Genomic DNA, 10,609 nt, shown 5'->3' with positions numbered 1-10,609 from the left:
CCTAGTATTTTAGAAAAATGATTTGGTCCAATTTTGCAACAATTATTTGGTAGTTCCTTCACAAAAAATCCTCCTTTCGGGCACTCGAAAAATGGAAAATGGTTTTTTCGTCCAACGAAAATGAAAACTTCCTTGGGCAACATTGTTTGCCATTCCAATATGCACCCTTGTGCACAATATGAGATCATTTGAACAAACTATGCCATGGATGTGGCCATAAGATTGATCATTTGGCTTGAAAGCCATTGATCTCCACACGTGATAGCTCGTTTCTGAGAACACTTTTTTAAAATAATTGCCGTATTACAAGTTTATTATTTTTCCTAGGAACTTGGCCACATATAATGACACAATGCGAAGGTTTCCCAATTTTTTGATTTTTTTTGAATTTTTTATGCCCGTTTCAAAATGCGGTCAAAACGGTGGGAATGACCGTTCCTAGCTAGTGGTTGAATCTTGGAATTTTTTTTGGTGTTTCTATGATTAAATATATACTTATGTACCTAGAAATGATTTTTAAAAAAAATAAAGAGCAAACTACAAGGTAGCTACAGTTCAAATTTGACCCGCTTCCAACTGAATCGGCGGAAATTTGTCTTTTTCATGAGAGGTGGATCAAAACTTTTGACACCCAACCATTTTGTCAATTGTGCATTAAATATGGCCTAGTATTTTAGAAAAATGATTTGGTCCAATTTTGCAACAATTATTTGGTAGTTCCTTCACAAAAAATCCACCTTTCGGGCACTCGAAAAATGGAAAATGGTTTTTTCGTCCAACGAAAATGAAAACTTCCTTGGGCAACATTGTTTGCCATTCCAATATGCACCCTTGTGCACAATATGAGATCATTTGAACAAACTATGCCATGGATGTGGCCATAAGATTGATCATTTGGCTTGAAAGCCATTGATCTCCACACGTGATAGCTCGTTTCTGAGAACACCTTTTGAAAATAATTGCCGTATTACAAGTTTATTATTTTTCCTAGGAACTTGGCCACATATAATGACACAATGCGAAGGTTTCCCAATTTTTTGATTTTTTTTGAATTTTTTATGCCCGTTTCAAAATGCGGTCAAAACGGCGGGAATGACCGTTCCTAGCTAGTGGTTGAATCTTGGAAATTTTTTTGGTGTTTCTATGATTAAATAGATACTTATGTACCTAGAAATGATTTTTGAAAAAAATAAAGAGCAAACTACAAGGTAGCTACAGTTCAAATTTGACCCGCTTCCAACTGAATCGGCGGAAATTTGTCTTTTTCATGAGAGGTGGATCAAAACTTTTGACACCCAACCATTTTGTCAATTGTGCATTAAATATGGCCTAGTATTTTGGAAAAATGATTTGGTCCAATTTTGCAACAATTATTTGGTAGTTCCTTCACAAAAAAACCTCCTTTCGGGCACTCGAAAAATGGAAAATGGTTTTTTCGTCCAACGAAAATGAAAACTTCCTTGGGCAACATTGTTTTCCATTCCAATATGCACCCTGGTGCACAATATGAGATCATTTGAACAAACTATGCCATGGATGTGGCCATAAGATTGATCATTTGGCTTGAAAGCCATTGATCTCCACACGTGATAGCTCGTTTCTGAGAACACTTTTTTAAAATAATTGCCGTATTACAAGTTTATTATTTTTCCTAGGAACTTGGCCACATATAATGACACAATGCGAAGGTTTCCCAATTTTTTGATTTTTTTTGAATTTTTTATGCCCGTTTCAAAATGCGGTCAAAACGGCGGGAATGACCGTTCCTAGCTAGTGGATTAATCGTGGAATTTTTTTGGTGTTTCTATGATTAAATAGATACTTATGTACCTAGAAATGATTTTTGACAAAAATAAAGAGCAAACTACAAGGTAGCTACAGTTTAAATTTGACCCGCTTCCAGCTGAATCGGCGGAAATTTGTCTTTTTCACGAGAGGTGGATCAAAACTTTTGACACCCAAAATTTTTGTCAATTGTGCATTAAATATGGCCTAGTATTTTAGAAAAATGATTTGGTCCAATTTTGCAACAATTATTTGGTAGTTCCTTCACAAAAAAACCTCCTTTTGTGCACTCGAAAAATGGAAAATGGTTTTTTCGTCCAACGAAAATGAAAACTTCCTGGGGCAACATTGTTTCCCATTCCAATATGCACCCTTGTGCACAATATGAGATCATTTGAACAAACTATGCCATGGATGTGGCCATAAGATTGATCATTTGGCTTGAAAGCCATTGATCTCCACACGTGATAGCTCGTTTCTGAGAACACTTTTTTAACATAATTTCCGTATTACAAGTTTATTATTTTTCCTAGGAACTTGGCCACATATAATGACACAATGCGAAGGTTTCCCAATTTTTTGATTTTTCTTTCAATTGTTTATGCCCATTTCAAAATGCGGTCAAAACGGCGGGAATGACCGTTCCTAGCTAGTGGTTGAATCTTGGAATGTTTTTGGTGTTTCTATGATTAAATAGATACTTATGTACCTAGAAATGATTTTTGAAAAAAATAAATAGCAAACTACAAGGTAGCTACAGTTCAAATTTGACCCGCTTCCAGCTGAATCGGCGGAAATTTTTCTTTTTCACGAGAGGTGGATCAAAACTTTTGACACCCAACAATTTCGTCAATTGTGCATTAAATATGGCCTAGTATTTTATAAAAATGATTTGGTCCAATTTTGCAACAATTATTTGGTAGTTCCTTCACAAAAAAACCTCCTTTCGGGCACTCGAAAAATGGAAAATGGTTTCTTCGTCCAACGAAAATGAAAACTTCCTTGTGCAACATTGTTTGCCATTCCAATATGCACCCTTGTGCACAATATGAGATCATTTGAACAAACTATGCCATGGATGTGGCCATAAGATTGATCATTTGGTTTGAAAGCCATTGATCTCCACACGTGATAGCTCGTTTCTGAGAACACTTTTTTAAAATAATTGCCGTATTACAAGTTTACTATTTTTCCTAGGAACTTGGCCACATATAATGACACAATGCGAAGGTTTCTCAATTTTTTGATTTTTGTTTGAATTTTTTATGCCCGTTTCAAAACGCGGTCAAAACGGCGGGAATGACCGTTCCTAGCTAGTGGTTGAATCTTGGAATTTTTTGGTGTTTTTATGATTAAATAGATACTTATGTACCTAGAAATGATTTTTGAAAAAAATAAAGGGCAAACTACAAGGTAGCTACAGTTCAAATTTGACCCGCTTCCAACTGAATCGGCGGAAATTTGTCTTTTTCACGAGAGGTGGATCAAAACTTTTGACACCCAACAATTTTGTCAATTGTGCATTAAATATGGCCTAGTGTTTTAGAAAAATGATTTGGTCCAATTTTGCAACAATTATTTGGTAGTTCCTTCACAAAAAAACCTCCTTTTGGGCACTCGAAAAATGGAAAATGGTTTTTTCGTCCAACGAAAATGAAAACTTCCTGGGGCAACATTGTTTCCCATTCCAATATGCACCCTTGTGCACAATATGAGATCATTTGAACAAACTATGCCGTGGATGTGGCCATAAGATTGATCATTTGGCTTGAAAGCCACTGATCTCCACACGTGATTGCTCGTTTGTGAGAACACTTTTTTAAAATAATTCCCGTATTACAAGTTTATTATTTTTCCTAGGAACTTGGCCACATATAATGACACAATGCGAAGGTTTCCCAATTTTTTGATTTTTTTTGAATTTTTTATGCCCGTTTCAAAATGCGGTCAAAACAGCGGGAATGACTGTTCCTAGCTAGTGGTTGAATCTTGGATTTTTTTGCTGTTTCTATGATTAAATAGATACTTATGTAACTAGAAATGATTTTTGAAAAAAATAAAGAGCAAACTACAAGGTAGCTACAGTTCAAATTTGACCCGCCTCCAACTGAATCGGCGGAAATTTGTCTTTTTCACGAGAGGTGGATCAAAACTTTTGACACCCAACCATTTTGTCAATTGTGCATTAAATATGGCCTAGTATTTTATAAAAATGATTTGGTCCAATTTTGCAACAATTATTTGGTAGTTCCTTCACAAAAAAACCTCCTTTCGAGCACTCGAAAAATGGAAAATGGTTTTTTCGTACAACGAAAATGAAAACTTCCTTGGGCAACATTGTTTGCCATTCCAATATGCACCCTTGTGCACAATATGAGATCATTTGAACAAACCATGCCATGGATGTGGCCATAAGATTGATCATTTGGCTTGAAAGCCATTGATCTCCACACGTGATAGCTCGTTTCTGAGAACACTTTTTTAACATAATTGCCGTATTACAAGTTTACTATTTTTCCTAGGAACTTGGCCACATATAATGACACAATGCGAAGGTTTCCCAGTTTTTTGATTTTTCTTTGAATTGTTTATGCCCGTTTCAAAACGCGGTCAAAACGGCCAGAATGACCGTTCCTAGCTAGTGGTTGAATCTTGGAATTTTTTGGTGTTTCTATGATTAAATAGATACTTATGTACCTAGAAATGATTTTTGAAAAAAATAAAGGGCAAACTACAAGGTAGCTACAGTTCAAATTTGACCCGCTTCCAGCTGAATCGGCGGAAATTTGTCTTTTTCACGAGAGGTCGATCAAAACTTTTGACACCCAACCATTTTGTAAATTGTGCATTAAATATGGCCTAGTATTTTAGAAAAATGATTTGGTCCATTTTGCAACAATTATTTGGTAGTTCCTTCACAAAAAACCTCCTTTCGGGCACTCGAAAAATGGAAAATGGTTTTTTCGTCCAACAAAAATGAGAACTTCCTTGGGCAACATTGTTTGCCATTCCAATATGCACCCTTGTGCACAATATGAGATCATTTGAACAAACTATGCCATGGATGTGGCCATAAGATTGATCATTTGGCTTGAAAGCCATTGATCTCCACACGTGATAGCTCGTTTCTGAGAACACTTTTTTAAAATAATTGCCGTATTACAAGTTTGTTATTTTTACTAGGAACTTGGACACATATAATGACACAATGCGAAGGTTTCCCAATTTTTTGATTTTTTTTGAATTTTTTATGCCCGTTTCAAAATGCGGTCAAAACGGCGGGAATGACCGTTCCTAGCTAGTGGTTGAATCTTGGAATTTTTTTTGGTGTTTCTATCATTAAATAGATACTTATGTACCTAGAAATGATTTTTGAAAAAAATAAAGAGCAAACTACAAGGTAGCTACAGTTCAAATTTGACCCGCTTCCAACTGAATCGGCGGAAATTTGTCTTTTTCATGAGAGGTGGATCAAAACTTTTGACACCCAACCGTTTTGTCAATTGTGCATTAAATATGGCCTAGTATTTTAGAAAAATGATTTGGTCCAATTTTGCAACAATTATTTGGTAGTTCCTTCACAAAAAATCCTCCTTTCGGGCACTCGAAAAATGGAAAATGGTTTTTTCGTCCAACGAAAATGAAAACTTCCTTGGGCAACATTGTTTGCCATTCCAATATGCACCCTTGTGCACAATATGAGATCATTTGAACAAACTATGCCATGGATGTGGCCATAAGATTGATCATTTGGCTTGAAAGCCATTGATCTCCACACGTGATAGCTCGTTTCTGAGAACACTTTTTTAAAATAATTGCCGTATTACAAGTTTATTATTTTTCCTAGGAACTTGGCCACATATAATGACACAATGCGAAGGTTTCCCAATTTTTTGATTTTTTTTGAATTTTTTATGCCCGTTTCAAAATGCGGTCAAAACGGCGGGAATGACCGTTCCTAGCTAGTGGTTGAATCTTGGAATTTTTTGGTGTTTCTATGATTAAATAGATACTTATGTACCTAGAAATGATTTTTGAAAAAAATAAATAGCAAACTACAAGGTAGCTACAGTTCAAATTTGACCCGCTTCCAACTGAATCGGCGGAAATTTGTCTTTTTCACGAGAGGTGGATCAAAACTTTTGACACCCAACCATTTTGTCAATTGTGCATTAAATATGGCCTAGTATTTTATAAAAATGATTTGGTCCAATTTTGCAACAATTATTTGGTAGTTCCTTCACAAAAAAACCTCCTTTCGGGCACTCGAAAAATGGAAAATGGTTTTTTCGTCCAACGAAAATGAAAACTTCCTTGGGCAACATTGTTTGCCATTCCAATATGCACCCTTGTGCACAATATGAGATCATTTGAACAAACTATGCCATGGATGTGGCCATAAGATTGATCATTTGGCTTGAAAGCCATTGATCTCCACACCTGATAGCTCGTTTCTGAGAACACTTTTTTAAAATAATTGCCATATTACAAGTTTACTATTTTTCCTAGGAACTTGGCCACATATAATGACACAATGCGAAGGTTTCCCAATTTTTTAATTTTTTTTGAATTTTTTATGCCCGTTTCAAAACGCGGTCAAAACGGCGGGAATGACCGTTCCTAGCTAGTGGTTGAATCTTGGAATTTTTTGGTGTTTCTATGATTAAATAGATACTTATGTACCTAGAAATGATTTTTGAAAAAAATAAAGGGCAAACTACAAGGTAGCTACAGTTCAAATTTGACCCGCTTCCAGCTGAATCGGCGGAAATTTGTCTTTTTCACGAGAGGTGGATCAAAACTTTTGACACCCAACCATTTTGTCAATTGTGCATTAAATATGGCCTAGTATTTTAGAAAAATGATTTGGTCCATTTTGCAACAATTATTTGGTAGTTCCTTCACAAAAAACCCCCTTTCGGGCACTCGAAAAATGGAAAATGGTTTTTTCGTCCAACGAAAATGAAAACTTCCTTGGGCAACATTGTTTGCCATTCCAATATGCACCCTTGTGCACAATATGAGATCATTTGAACAAACTATGCCATGGATGTGGCCATAAGATTGATCATTTGGCTTGAAAGCCATTGATCTCCACACGTGATAGCTCGTTTCTGAGAACACTTTTTTAAAATAATTGCCATATTACAAGTTTACTATTTTTCCTAGGAACTTGGCCACATATAATGACACAATGCGAAGGTTTCCCAATTTTTTAATTTTTTTTGAATTTTTTATGCCCGTTTCAAAACGCGGTCAAAACGGCGGGAATGACCGTTCCTAGCTAGTGGTTGAATCTTGGAATTTTTTGGTGTTTCTATGATTAAATAGATACTTATGTACCTAGAAATGATTTTTGAAAAAAATAAAGGGCAAACTACAAGGTAGCTACAGTTCAAATTTGACCCGCTTCCAGCTGAATCGGCGGAAATTTGTCTTTTTCACGAGAGGTGGATCAAAACTTTTGACACCCAACCATTTTGTAAATTGTGCATTAAATATGGCCTAGTATTTTAGAAAAATGATTTGGTCCATTTTGCAACAATTATTTGGTAGTTCCTTCACAAAAAACCTCCTTTCGGGCACTCGAAAAATGGAAAATGGTTTTTTCGTCCAACAAAAATGAGAACTTCCTTGGGCAACATTGTTTGCCATTCCAATATGCACCCTTGTGCACAATATGAGATCATTTGAACAAACTATGCCATGGATGTGGCCATAAGATTGATCATTTGGCTTGAAAGCCATTGATCTCCACACGTGATAGCTCGTTTCTGAGAACACTTTTTTAAAATAATTGCCGTATTACAAGTTTGTTATTTTTACTAGGAACTTGGACACATATAATGACACAATGCGAAGGTTTCCCAATTTTTTGATTTTTTTTGAATTTTTTATGCCCGTTTCAAAATGCGGTCAAAACGGCGGGAATGACCGTTCCTAGCTAGTGGTTGAATCTTGGAATTTTTTTTGGTGTTTCTATCATTAAATAGATACTTATGTACCTAGAAATGATTTTTGAAAAAAATAAAGAGCAAACTACAAGGTAGCTACAGTTCAAATTTGACCCGCTTCCAACTGAATCGGCGGAAATTTGTCTTTTTCATGAGAGGTGGATCAAAACTTTTGACACCCAACCATTTTGTCAATTGTGCATTAAATATGGCCTAGTATTTTAGAAAAATGATTTGGTCCAATTTTGCAACAATTATTTGGTAGTTCCTTCACAAAAAATCCTCCTTTCGGGCACTCGAAAAATGGAAAATGGTTTTTTCGTCCAACGAAAAAGAAAACTTCCTTGGGCAACATTGTTTGCCATTCCAATATGCACCTTTGTGCACAATATGAGATCATTTGAACAAACTATGCCATGGATGTGGCCATAAGATTGATCATTTGGCTTGAAAGCCATTGATCTCCACACGTGATAGCTCGTTTCTGAGAACACTTTTTTAAAATAATTGCCGTATTACAAGTTTATTATTTTTCCTAGGAACTTGGCCACATATAATGACACAATGCGAAGGTTTCCCAATTTTTTGATTTTTTTTGAATTTTTTATGCCCGTTTCAAAATGCGGTCAAAACGGTGGGAATGACCGTTCCTAGCTAGTGGTTGAATCTTGGAATTTTTTTTGGTGTTTCTATGATTTAATATATACTTATGTACCTAGAAATGATTTTTAAAAAAATAAAGAGCAAACTACAAGGTAGCTACAGTTCAAATTTGACCCGCTTCCAACTGAATCGGCGGAAATTTGTCTTTTTCATGAGAGGTGGATCAAAACTTTTGACACCCAACCATTTTGTCAATTGTGCATTAAATATGGCCTAGTATTTTAGAAAAATGATTTGGTCCAATTTTGCAACAATTATTTGGTAGTTCCTTCACAAAAAATCCACCTTTCGGGCACTCGAAAAATGGAAAATGGTTTTTTCGTCCAACGAAAATGAAAACTTCCTTGGGCAACATTGTTTGCCATTCCAATATGCACCCTTGTGCACAATATGAGATCATTTGAACAAACTATGCCATGGATGTGGCCATAAGATTGATCATTTGGCTTGAAAGCCATTGATCTCCACACGTGATAGCTCGTTTCTGAGAACACCTTTTGAAAATAATTGCCGTATTACAAGTTTATTATTTTTCCTAGGAACTTGGCCACATATAATGACACAATGCGAAGGTTTCCCAATTTTTTGATTTTTTTTGAATTTTTTATGCCCGTTTCAAAATGCGGTCAAAACGGCGGGAATGACCGTTCCTAGCTAGTGGTTGAATCTTGGAAATTTTTTTGGTGTTTCTATGATTAAATAGATACTTATGTACCTAGAAATGATTTTTGAAAAAAATAAAGAGCAAACTACAAGGTAGCTACAGTTCAAATTTGACCCGCTTCCAACTGAATCGGCGGAAATTTGTCTTTTTCATGAGAGGTGGATCAAAACTATTGACACCCAACCATTTTGTCAATTGTGCATTAAATATGGCCTAGTATTTTGGAAAAATGATTTGGTCCAATTTTGCAACAATTATTTGGTAGTTCCTTCACAAAAAAACCTCCTTTCGGGCACTCGAAAAATGGAAAATGGTTTTTTCGTCCAACGAAAATGAAAACTTCCTTGGGCAACATTGTTTTCCATTCCAATATGCACCCTGGTGCACAATATGAGATCATTTGAACAAACTATGCCATGGATGTGGCCATAAGATTGATCATTTGGCTTGAAAGCCATTGATCTCCACACGTGATAGCTCGTTTCTGAGAACACTTTTTTAAAATAATTGCCGTATTACAAGTTTATTATTTTTCCTAGGAACTTGGCCACATATAATGACACAATGCGAAGGTTTCCCAATTTTTTGATTTTTTTTTGAATTTTTTATGCCCGTTTCAAAATGCGGTCAAAACGGCGGGAATGACCGTTCCTAGCTAGTGGATTAATCGTGGAATTTTTTTGGTGTTTCTATGATTAAATAGATACTTATGTACCTAGAAATGATTTTTGACAAAAATAAAGAGCAAACTACAAGGTAGCTACAGTTTAAATTTGACCCGCTTCCAGCTGAATCGGCGGAAATTTGTCTTTTTCACGAGAGGTGGATCAAAACTTTTGACACCCAAAATTTTTGTCAATTGTGCATTAAATATGGCCTAGTATTTTAGAAAAATGATTTGGTCCAATTTTGCAACAATTATTTGGTAGTTCCTTCACAAAAAAACCTCCTTTTGTGCACTCGAAAAATGGAAAATGGTTTTTTCGTCCAACGAAAATGAAAACTTCCTGGGGCAACATTGTTTCCCATTCCAATATGCACCCTTGTGCACAATATGAGATCATTTGAACAAACTATGCCATGGATGTGGCCATAAGATTGATCATTTGGCTTGAAAGCCATTGATCTCCACACGTGATAGCTCGTTTCTGAGAACACTTTTTTAACATAATTTCCGTATTACAAGTTTATTATTTTTCCTAGGAACTTGGCCACATATAATGACACAATGCGAAGGTTTCCCAATTTTTTGATTTTTCTTTCAATTGTTTATGCCATTTTCAAAATGCGGTCAAAACGGCGGGAATGACCGTTCCTAGCTAGTGGTTGAATCTTGGAATGTTTTTGGTGTTTCTATGATTAAATAGATACTTATGTACCTAGAAATGATTTTTGAAAAAAATAAATACCAAACTACAAGGTAGCTACAGTTCAAATTTGACCCGCTTCCAGCTGAATCGGCGGAAATTTTTCTTTTTCACGAGAGGTGGATCAAAACTTTTGACACCCAACCATTTCGTCAATTGTGCATTAAATATGGCCT

This window comes from Triticum aestivum, chromosome 5A, assembly GCF_018294505.1.
Source record: "Triticum aestivum cultivar Chinese Spring chromosome 5A, IWGSC CS RefSeq v2.1, whole genome shotgun sequence".
NCBI lineage: Eukaryota > Viridiplantae > Streptophyta > Magnoliopsida > Poales > Poaceae > Triticum > Triticum aestivum.
The sequence above is the reverse complement of the archived record's forward strand: the minus strand, read 5'-3'. Positions refer to the sequence as shown.